Source organism: Mustelus asterias, chromosome 12 (genome assembly GCF_964213995.1).
Source record: "Mustelus asterias chromosome 12, sMusAst1.hap1.1, whole genome shotgun sequence".
In the NCBI taxonomy this organism is placed as follows: Eukaryota; Metazoa; Chordata; class Chondrichthyes; order Carcharhiniformes; family Triakidae; genus Mustelus; species Mustelus asterias.
Genome location: NC_135812.1, coordinates 8,736,902 through 8,749,617, shown reverse-complemented (window position 1 = coordinate 8,749,617; position 12,716 = coordinate 8,736,902).

Here is a 12,716-nt window from a genome sequence, read left to right as displayed (position 1 = left end):
TGGCCTGGGCTAGACTAGTAACCAACAACAGGACAGCGGCAGCCCGAGAGGGACAAACCACGGGGCAACTCAAAACGCGATCACATTCCACAATCCTTGTTTCCGTGCTTCCCTTATTAACAAACCGAGCGAAAATACATCTTTCAAAAAGAGTGACATAGAATACAGCAGGGGTTCGCAAATGAGAATAGAAATCCCTGGGGTAGGGGATTCAGCAGCGCCTGTGGAGAGACATCCAGATTAGATTTTAAAGTGTAGTTTATTTTTTATTAGTGTGACAAGTAGTCTTGCATTAACACTGCAATGAATTTACTGTGAAAATCCCCTAGTCGCCACACTTTGATTTATTATTGTCACATGTATTGGGATACAGTGAAAATGTATAATGGGGCGGCATGGTGTACTGTGCATAGTTTTGGTCCCCTTACATGAGGAAAGATGTAGTGGCATTGGAGGCAGTTCAGAGGAAGTTCACCAGATTGATTCCAGAGATGAGGGGTTTGTCGTTTGAAGAGCGATTGAACAGTTTAGGCCTATACGCTGGAATTTAGAAGAATGAGGGGAGATCAAATTGAGGTATTCAAGATGATAAAGTAGGCGTGGAGTAGACGCTTCCGCTGGTGGGACATTCTAGGACGAGAGGCCATAGTCTTAGGATAAGGGGCAGCAAATTTAAAACAGAGTTGAGGAGAAACTACTTCTCCCAAAGGGTTGTGAATCTGTGGAATTCGCTGCCCCCAAAGTGCGGTGGGTCCTGGGACAGTGAGTAAATTTAAGGAGGAGTTAGACAGATTTTTAATCGGGAATGGGGTTGAAGGGTTATGGGGAGAAGGCAGGAGAATGGGGATGAGGAGCGTATCAGCCATGATCGAATGGAGGAGTGGACGCGATGGGCTGAATGGCCTAATTCTGCTCCTATATCTTATGAACTTATGAACAGTGGTTAGCGCTGCTGCTTCACAGCGCCAGGGTGCCGGGTTCGATTCCTGGCTTGGGTCACTATTTGTGCGGAGTCTGCACGTTCTCCCCGTGTCTGCGTGGGTTTCCTCCGGGAGCTCCAGTTTCCTCCCACAGTCCAGAGATGTGCGGATTGGCCATGATAAATTGCTTCTCAGTGTTAGGGGGATGTCAGGTGGACTAGCAGGATAAAGACGTGGGATTATGGGGATAGGGCCTGGGTGGGATTGTTGTCAGTTTAGGCTCGAGGGGCCGAATGGCCTCCTTCTGCACTGTAGAGACTCTATGATTCTACATTGAAACACTTTGATCACAGACAATAATAAAACACATAAATTCCGTCTGTGACAGTGTGCTAAGACGTAGGAGGAATCCCATCACTAGTGGCTGGGATGGCTCTGTCCAGCTTGTAACTTCGCAATGTGGTCGATGTCACTGTTTTTCTTCTTGCTCTGAAACAAATTTTCCCTCGAGCTTCACAGTCGTGTGCACCATTCATTAATTCTAAAAATGGGACCAGTAAAAGGTGTTTTTGACAAAAGGCCGCTTCTTTGGTTGTGAGTGGCACATTACTGGCCTCCTGTGCCACATCCACAGCACTCTGGGTCATTGTGGTTCAGGGCAGAACAATGCCATACACTAGACGTGTTCGATCCTACCTTTCACAGTGTAGGTCTGAGCAGTGGAATATAGTGTGACTCTCTTTAACAGAATGTCACAATGGGCGGCATCGTGGCACAGTGCTTAGCACTGCTGCTTCACAGTGCCAGGGATCGGGGTTCGATTCCCGGCTTTCAAGTTCATTTATTAGTCACAAGTAAGGTTTACATTAACACTGCAATGAAGTTACTGTGAAATTCTCCCAGTCGCCACAGTCCGGCGCCTGTTCGGGTCAATGCACCCTAACCAGCACGTCTTTCAGACTGTGGCAGGAAACCGGAGCACCCGGAGGAAACCCACGCAGACACGGGGAGAACGTGCAAACTCCACACAGACAGTGCTCCGGTTTCCTCCCACAATCCAAAGATGTGCGGGTTAGGTTGATTGACCATGCTAAATTGACCCTTAGTGTCAGGGGGATTAGTAGCGTAAATATGTGGGGTTACGGGAATAGGGTCTGGGTGGGACCGTGGTCGGTGCAGACTCGATGGGCCAAATGGCCTTCTTCTGCACTGTAGGGATTCTATGATTCTTTCTATGAATGCAGATCAACGTGAGCCTGGGCCCGTGGGTCAGCGAGATTCTGGTCAGGAAGACTTTATGATATGGGTGAAAGAAGTTCACTGAGGAACGGATGTAAAAAAAGATTCTAATCACTGGTGATACATTAATGTTGTTTTTTTCCCCTTGACAGCACAACCCAGGTGCAGCTTGGTACTGAAATGATTAACCAAAGCACATCTATAGGAGGTGAGGAAATAATGAGAGGCTCATCCTCTCTTTTCATGCTGCGTTTTCAGTAAGGCTGTCATTATGCATCGGCTGGAATGAGGATTTGATTCCGATGTGTCAATTCATTGAATTACGGCACTCCAGAAAACCACATCTTGTCACAAGCCCCTTTTCAAAAAAAAGACCTGATTTCCAGCGATGTGCAATTTAAATTACGTTTTGACACAAGGAATAATTGCCGCGTTATTTTAGTGACTGGAGAAGTCAAGAGTTCAGTGAAAAGATTAGGGGGTGAATGGAGAAGCAATAAGCTCTCCGACAAAGAAGATAAATTGCTGGAATAAAACATTGCTTATCTCAGTCATAAAATGAATTTGTTAAACAATGCTAAGATAAGAAAAGTATTTTTGGAGAGTGTCTCTGCTTTATAACTGAATGATTTGCATTTATGCAATAGGGGTGTGTTCCTTGGTATTAGCATGGTAAAAAGGCTGGTGAATAGGAAATGAATTTGTTTGTGCTTATCTTGATATTTCCCAGTGTCCTCCTTCCATTTATACACCCTCTGTCATTTTTCCGTTTCTATTTCCGTGATAGCAGCTTTGATGCAGATTTGGGGTGGCACAGTGGTTAGCATTGCTGCCCCAATCCATCACACAAACCAGCCTCCCATCCATTGACTCTGTCTACACTTCCCGCTGCCTCGGCAAAGCAGCCAACATAATTAAGGACCCCACGCACCCCGGACATTCTCTCTTCCACCTTCTTCCTTCAGGAAAAAGATACAAGAGTCTGAGGTCACGTACCAACCGACTTAAGAACAGCTTCTTCCCTGCTGCTGTCAGACTTTTGAATGTACCAACTAATATTAAACTGATCTTTCTCTACACCCTGGCTATGACTGTAACACTACATTCTGCACCCTCTCCTTTCCTTCTCCCCTATGTTCAAAGTTAAAGTTTATTTATTAGCGTCACAAGTAGGCTTACATTAACACAGCAATGAAGTTACTGTGAAAATCCCCTAGTCGCCACACTCCAGCGCCTGTTCGGGTACACTGAGGGAGAATTTAGCATGGCCAATGCACCTAACCAGCACATCTTTCGGACTGTGGTAGGAAACCGGAGCACCCGGACGAAACCCACGTAGTCACGGGGAGAATGTGCAAACACCGCACAGACAATGACCCGAGGCTGGAATTGAACCTGGGTCCCTGACGCCATGTTTAAGTTTTAAGTTTATTTATTATTGCCACAAGTAGGCTTACATTATTTGATTTGATTTGATTTATTATTGTCACATGTATTAACATACAGTGAAAAGTATTGTTTTTTGCGCACTATACAGACAAAGCATACCATTCATAGAGAAGGAAAGGAGAGAGTGCAGAATGTAGTGTAGCATAATTAAGGACCCCATGCACCCCAGACATTCTCTCTTCCATCTTCTTCCTTCAGGAAAAAGATACCAAAGTCTGAGGCCACGTACCAACCGACTCAAGAACAGCTTTTTCCCTGCTGCTGTCAGACTTTTGATTGGACTTTCCTTGCATTAAGTTGATCTTTCTCTACACCCGAGCTGGACTGTAACACTACATTCTGCACTCCCTCGTTTCCTTCTCTATGAACAGTATGTTTTGTCTGTATAGCGCACAAGAAACAATACTTTTCACTGTCTGTTAATTCATGTGACAATAATAAATCAAATCAAATCACAGCGTGAGGGACCCGGGTTCAATTCCCAGCTTGAGTTCCTGTCTGTCTGGAGTCTGCATATTCTCCCCATGTCTGCATGGGTTTCCTTCGGGTGGTCTGGTTTCCTCCCACAGTCCGAAAGATGTGCTGGCTGTGTAAATTCTCCCTCAGTGTACCTGAACAGGCATCCGGAGTGCGGTGACTAGGGGATTTTCACAGTAACTTCATTGCAGTGTTAATCTGTGTGCCAAAGAAGCAAATCCGTGTGTTCCCCAACCGGAAATCATGGATGATCAGGGATATCCACTGCTTGCTGAAGTTCAGGTTTGAGGCGTTCAAGTCAGGCGACACTGACCTATACAAGAAAGCCAGATATGATCTAAGGAGATCCATCAAAGATGCCAAAAGACAGTTTCGGACCAAGCTAGAGTCCCAGGCTAGCCACACCGACCCCGCCGACTATGGCATGGTCTGCAAGACATAACAGGCTACAAGATGAAGGCATGTAAAATCGCCAGCATCAATGCCCTCCCTGATGAGATCAATGCATTCTACGCCCGTTTTGAGCAAGAGGCCAGCGAGAGCATGCCCTCCATCCTGGAAGCCCTGGATGAACCTGTATCTGAGGTCACCATTGCAGATGTCAGAGCAGCTTTCTCGAAGGTCAACCTACGGAAAGTGACTGGCCCGGATGGGGTACCCGGACGTGCACTCAGATCCTGCGCGGATCAGCTGGCGGGGGTATTCGCCTCTCTTTACAACAATCTGAGGTCCCTATCTGCTTCAAGAAGACAACCATCTTCCCGGTACCTAAGAAAAAACAAGCAGCGTGCCTTAATGACTATCGGCCGGTGGCTCTGACATCCATCATTATGAAATGCTTCGAAAGGTTAGTCATGGCACAAATCAATTCCAGCCTCCCGCACTACCTGGATCCACTACAGTTTGCCTATCGCCACAACAGGGCCACAGCAGACGTCATCTCCCTGGCCCTGCACACAACCCTGGAACACCTAGATAACAAGGACACCTATTTCAGACTCCTATTTATTGACTACAGTTCAGCCTTCAACACTATTATTCCCACAAAATTCATCTCCAAACTTTGTTGCCTGGGCCTCGGCACCTCCCTCTGCGATTGGATCCTGAACTTCCTAACTCACAGACCACAATCAGTAAGGATAGGCAACAACACCTCCTCCACGATCATCCTCAACACCGGTGCCCCACAAGGCTGTGTTCTCAACCCCCGACTATACTCCTTATACACCTATGACTGTGCGGCCAAATTCCCTTCCAATTTGATTTTCACGTTTGCTGATGACACCACCATGGTGGGTCAGATCTCAAACAATGACGAGACCGAGCACAGGAATGAGATAGAGAATCTGGTGAACTGGTGCGGCAACAATAATCTCTCCCTCAATGTCAACAAAACAAAGGAGATTGTCATCGACTTCAGGAAGCGTAAAGGAGAACATACCCCTGTCTACATCAACGGGGACGAAGTAGAAAGGGTCGAGAGCTTCAAGTTTTTAGGTGTCCAGATCACCAACAACCTGTCCTGGTCCCCCCATGCCGACACTATAGTTAAGAAAGCCCACCAATGCCTCTATTTTCTCAGAAGACTAAGGAAATTTGGCATGTCAGCTATGACTCTCACCAACTTTTACAGATGCACCATAGAAAGCATTCTTTCTGGTTGTATCACAGCTTGGTATGGCTCCTGCTCTGCCCAACATCGGAAGGAACTACAACATGTCGTGAATGTAGTCCAGTCCATCACGCAAACCAACCTCCCATCCATTGACTGTCTACACTTCCCGCTGCCTTGGCAAAGAAGCCAGCATAATCAAGGACCCCACGCACCGCAGACATTCACTCTTCCACCTTCTTCCATCGGGAAAAAGATACAAAAGACTGAGGTCACATAACAACCGACTCAAGAACATCTTCTTCCCTGCTGCTATCAGACTTTTGAATGGACCTACCTTACATTAAGTTGATCTTTCTCCACACCCTAGCTATGACTGTAACACTACATTCTGCACTCTCTCCTTTCCTTCTCTATGAACGGTATGCTTTGTCTGTATAGCATGCAAGAAACAATACTTTTCACTGTATGTTAATACATGTGACAATAATAAATTAAATCAAATCAAATCAAATAATGTAAGCCTACTTGTGACACTAATAAATAAACTTAAAACTTAACCACGGCATCAGGAACGCAGGTTCAATTCCGGCTGTGGCTGACTGTCTGTGTGAAGTTTGCACGTTCTCCCCGTGTCTGCGTGGGTTTCCTCCGGGTGCTCCAGTTTCCCCCCACAGTCTGAAAGACGCGCTGGTTAGGTGCATTGGCCATGTTAAGTTCTCCCTTCGTGTATCCGAACAGGCGCCGGAGTGTGGCGACGAGGGGATTTTCACAGTGACTTCATTGCAGTGTTAATGTAAGCCTTACTTGTGACTAATAAATAAACTTTAAAAAAACAAAGGGCTTTGGTTTCATGCCTCGTGCGAAAGATTCTCTCAGCACTGCATTGGAACAGAGGTCTTAGAGGCAGCTGTTGGCCATTCAGCCCACAGAAGCAGAATTAGGCCACTCGGCCCATCGAGACTGCTCGGCCATTCAATCATGGCTGATATTTTTCTCATCCCCATTCTCCTGCCTTTTCCCTATAACCCCTGATCCCCTTATTAATCACCATTTCTTCACTGTCACTGGGTCACTGGGTGGAGGCACAGTGGTTAGCACTGTTGCCTCACAGCGCCAGGGACCCGGGTTCGATTCCCAGCTTGGGTCACTGACTGTGTGGAGTTTGCACGTTCTCCCTGTATCTGTGTGGGTTTCCTCCAAGTGCTCCAGTTTCCCCCCACAGTCCCAAAGAGAGAATCCATAGAATTATAGAATCCTACAGTGCAGAAGGTGGCCATTCGGCCCATCACGTCTACACCAATCACAATCCCTATTCCCGTAACCTCAAATATTTACCCTGCTAATCCCCCTGAAACTAGAGTCAATTCAGCATGGCCAATCAACTTAACCTGCACATCTTTGGACTATGCTGGTTAGATGCATTGGCCATGCTAAATTGCCCCTTTGTGTCAGGGGGGACTAGCTAGGGTAAATGCTTGGGGTTATGGGGATAGGACCTGGGTGGGATTGTGGTCGGTGCAGACTCGATGGACCGAGTGGCCTCCTTCTGCACTGTAGGATTCTATGGGTCAAAATCCTTGAACTCTCTCCCTAACAGCACTGTGGATTTACCTACACCACATGGACTGCAGCGTTTTAAGAGGATGGATCGTCACCACCTTCTCAGGGCCAATTAGGGACGGGCAATAAACGTCCATGAAGTAATTTTTGAAATGTAGTCACTGTTATGATGTAGGAAACACGGCAGCCAATTTGCGCATAGCAAGATCCCACGAACAACATTGTGGTCATAATCATTTAATTTGTTTCTGTGATGTGGAATGAGGAATTGATCAGGTCACAGGGGAACGCTCTCCTGCTTTTCTACAAGGTAGAAGAATGGGGTCTTGTATCTCGAACTGAGTGAGCAGATGGGGCATTAGTTTAAAAACCTTATGGAAAAGATAGCACCTCTGGCAGTGCAGCACTCCCACAGAATCACATCAGAGTATCAGCAAACCGCACCTCTGACAGTGCAGCACTCCCACAGAATCACACCAGAGTATCAGCAAACAGCACCTCTGACAGTGCAGCTCTCCCACAGAATCACACCAGAGTATCAGCAAACAGCACCTCTGACAGTGCAGCTCTCCCACAGAATCACACCAGAGTAGCAGCAAACAGATCCTCTGGCTGTGCAGCACTGATGTGGAGATGCCGGTTTTGGACTGGGGTAAACACAGTAAGAGTTTTAACAACACCAGGTTAAAGTCCAACAGGCTTATTTGGTAGCAAATACCATTAGCTTTCGGAGCGCTGCTCCTTCGTCAGATGGAGTGGAAATGACGAAGGAGCAGCGCTCCGAAAGCTAATGTTATTTGCTACCAAATAAGCCTGTTGGACTTTAACCTGGTGTTGTTAAAACTCTTAATGTGCAGCACTCCCACAGCATCACATCAGAGTATCAGCAAACAGCACCTCTGATATGGCCCAGCATCACACCAGCCTGAACTTTTGTATTTAGGTCCTCGAGTGGGACTTAAATCTGCAATCACAGAATCATAGAATACCACAGTGCAGAAGAGGCCCTTCGGCCCATCGAGTCTGCACTGACACATGAAAGGCCCTGACCTGCCCACCTACTCCCACTTGCCAGCCCATAGCCTTGAATGTTATGGGGCGCCAAGTGCTCATCCAGGTACTTTTTAAAGGATGTGAGGCAGCCCACCTCTACCACCCTCCCAGGCAGCACATTCCAGACCCTCACCATCCTCTGAGTAAAAAGGTTTTCCTCAAATCCTCCCCCCCAAACCTCCCACCCCTCATTTTTAACCTGTGTCCCCTCGTGACTGACCCTTCAACTAAGGGGAACAGCTGCTCCTTATCCACCCTATCCATACGCATCATAATCATGTACACCTTGATCGGGTCGCCCCTCAGTCTTCTCTGCTCCAGGGAAAACAACCCAAGCCTATCCAAGCTCTCTTTGTAACTTAGGTGTTCCATCCCAGGCAGCATCCTGGTGAATCCCATCTGCACCCCCTCCAGTGCATTCACGTCCTTCCTATAATGTGGCGACCAGAACTGCACACAATACTCCAGCTATGGACTCACTAAAGTTCTAGACAACTCTTTCATGACCTCTCTGCTTTTGTAATCTATACCCCGACTGATGAAGTCGAGTGTGCCGTATACTTTTTTCACCACCCAATTAACCTGCCTTTCCGTCTTCAGAGATCTATGGACAAACACGCCAAGGTCCCTTTGTTCTTCGGAACTTCCCAGTGTCAGACCTTTCATTCTGATTTAAAGGTGAGAGTGTTATCCCTTGAGCCAAAGCTGACAGAACTGATCTAATGATTCTCCTGAGCTGCTGATGGTGTCTAGAAGGCTAAGCTTCAATTTCTGGAGACCTCAGGAGAATGCGGGCGAGTTGGTAACCTTAGGTAATTGTTTTCTGAGCTGGACTGCTTTTTCTATTGGCTTCAGTGAATGATCAGGGTTCCAACTCAAAGGGATTTTTAAATTTTATCTTATTAATTTCCGGGACATGGGTGTCGCTGGCTGGCCAGCATTTATTGCCCATCCCTAGTTGCCCGAGGGCAGTTGAGAGTCAACCACATTGCTGTGGCTCTGGAGTCACATGTAGGCCAGACCGGGTAAGGACGGCAGATTTCCTTCCCTAAAGGGCATTAGTTGACCAGATGGGTCTTTCCGACAATTGACAATGGTTTCATGGTCATCAGTAGATTCTTAATTCCAGATATTTTGAATTGAATTCAAATTCCATCACCTGCCGTGGTGGGATTTGAACCCGGGTCCCCAGAACATTAGCTGAGTTTCTGGATTAGTAGTCTAACGATAATACCACTAGGCCATCGCCTCAAATTTGGTGAATTTCCCAAGTCTCTGAGTCCCGATTTTTCCCGAGTCATCATCCTTAATGAATGAGGTAATTTTGCTCTGGCAATATAACAAAAGCAAAATACCGTGGATGCCGGAGATCTGAAATAAAAGCAGAAAGTGCTGGAAATACTCAGCAGGTCTGGCAGCGTCTGTGGCGAGAGAAACAAAGTTAACTTTTCGAGTCCAGTATGCCTCTTTCTCAAAATTATTTTGCTTTAGGGTTGGTTGTAACGCTGCCCAAGCCAATGTAAGAATTCTCACAACACCAGGTTAAAGTCCAACAGGTTTATTTGGAATCACATGCTTTCAGAGCACTGCCCCATCATCAGGTGGCACTCACCTGATGAAGGAGTAGCGCTCTGAAAGCTTGTGATTCCGAATCAAGTTTATTTATTAATGTCACAGGTAGGCTTACATTAACACTGCAATGAAGTTACTGTGAAAATCCCCCTAGTCGCCACACTCCGGCGCCAGCTTGGGTACACTGAGGGAGAATTTAGCACGGCCAATGCACCCTAACCAGCACATCTTTGGACTGTGGGAAGAAACTGGAGCACCCGGAGGAAACCCATGCAAACATGGGGAGAATGTGTAAACTCTACACAGACAGTGACCCAAGCTGGGAATTGAACCCGGGTCCCTGGTGCTGTGAGGCAGCAGTGCTAACCACTGTGCCACCGTGCTGCCCACCGTCCTAAACCTGGCATTGTGAGACTTCTTACTGTGCCTACCCCAGTCCAACGCCAAAATCTCCACCTCAAGCCAATGGAAAAGTAGCGTTCCCAGCCTCCATCTTGTGTCTGTGATAAATACTGTCATTAGACAGGAACACTCTTAATTAGTGTCATCATTAAAGTGGATGTGTCGTACAACTGGGACATAAATGGCTGGGAACCTGGAACAGTGGAGCTAAAGGACACAGTAGGAGGTAGCAGGGTGTGTGTGAGGAGGGGCTGAGGGTGAGAAAGGGTGGTGTAAACTCAAAGCAGATCTGCAGAATCAACACTTGACTGAGTGAGTGGACAAACTATGGAACAAACCCCCTCAGGACACAGTGGAGGCAGCTCGTTCTGATGCATTGAAATGCAAATTTGATCGATTATTTTCGGAACACAAGATTTTGGCCCTCCACCGCTGGGACTTTCCTTCATTCTGAGTCTGTTGTCGGCTAATTGATAGAGATTGATTGTTGCAATTAATCAATAGCTCCAATATCATTGTGTCATGCAACTCCCAGGCTGATACAAGGTGAACAAGTTAAACCTTGGTTGCTCCCTTCACTACCAATTTCAGCGTACAGCAATCCTTCACAAGGTGGACGTGTGCAATTATGCGTCTGTTATTCTATGGAGCAATCTGTAGCCAAAGCCCTGCAACTGAGTAAATAGAGAGTGCAGTGGAAACAAGGGGCTTTGGCACATTGGTTGTCAAGCAGAGTTTGAAGGTTGCATTGCCTACCCACTGACTGGCTCCAATTACACAGGGGAGGAGAGATGGAGTCATTGCAGAGCTCTTTCAAGGAGCTGACACTGGCACAAGGGGCTGAATGGCCTTCTCCTGTGCTCTGGAGATTTGCTGAGTACAGGGTGACAGGTGTACACTTAGAATGTACATGTACATTTATATAAATGTACACTTATACTTTGGACTAGACAGGGTAGATGCAGGGAGGATGTTCCTGATGGTGGGGGGTGTCCAGAACCAGGGGTCACAGTCTGAAGATTCAGGGTAGACCATTTAGGACGGAGGTGAGGAGACATTTCTTCACCCAAAGAGTGGTGAGCCTGTGGAATTCATTACCACAGGAAGTAGTTGATGCCAAAATATTGAATGTATTCAAGAGGCGGCTGGATATAGCACTTGGGGCGAACGGGATCAGAGGTTATGGGGAGAAAGCAGGATTAGGCTATTGAGTTGGATGATCAGCCAATCTCCTCCTATCCTCTATGTTTTTATACGCCTCCCACTCCTGTGTTGCCTGAGCACTGGAACCCATGAATTATGATGCGGCAACAGGAATCTCTCCCTCAATGTCAACAAAATGAAGGAGATTGTCATCGACTTCAGGAAGCGTAAAGGAGAACATGCCCCTGTCTACATCAATGGGGATGAAGTAGAAAGGGTCGAGTTTTTAGGTGTCCAGATCACCAACAGCCTGTCCTGGTCCCCCCATGCCGACACTATGGTTAAGAAAGCCCACCAGCGCCTCTACTTTCTCAGAAGACTCAGGAAATTTGGCATGTCAGCCACGACTCTCACCAACTTTTACAGATGCACCCTAGAAAGCATTCTTTCTGGTTGTATCACAGCTTGGAATGGCTCCTGCTCTGCCCAACGCTGTAAGGAACTACAAAATGTCGTGAATGTATCCATCACGCAAACCAGCCTCCCATCCATTGACTTTGTCTACACTTCCTGCTGCCTCGGCAAAGCAGTCAGCATAATTAAGGACCCCACGCACCCGGACATACTCTCTTCCACCTTGTTCCTTTGGAAAAAGATACAAAAGTCTGATGTCACGTACCAACTGACTCAAGAACATCTTCTTCCCTGCTGCTGTCAGACTTTTGAATGGACCTACCTTGCATTAAGTTGATTTTTCACTACACCCTAGCTATGACTGTAACACTACATTCTGCACTCGCTCGTTTCCTTCTCTATGAACAGTATGCTTTGTCTGTATAGCACGCAAGAAACAATACTTTTCACTATATATTAATACATGTGACAATAATAAATCAAATCAAATCAAATAGGAGCAGGACTAGTCATTTGACTCATACACTTTTAAGATGGTCACCAACAACAGTTTACGTTTATATAGCACCTTTAACATGATGAAATATCCCAAGGCACTTTGCAGGAATGTTCCGATGTAAAATGTGACACCGAGTCACACAGGGGCAATACTAGGGCAGATGACCTGAAGATCGGTCAAAGAGGTAGGTTTAAAGGAATGTTTTGATGGAGGAAAGAGAGGTGGAGAGGCAGAGAAATGTAGCAGGGAATAAATTCCAGAGTTTCGTGCCTGAAGACAGAGTCACTAACGGAGGAGCAATGATCATAGAATCCCGACAGTGCAGAAGCAAGCCATTCGGCCCGTCTAGTCTGCACCGACTTTCCGAAAGACC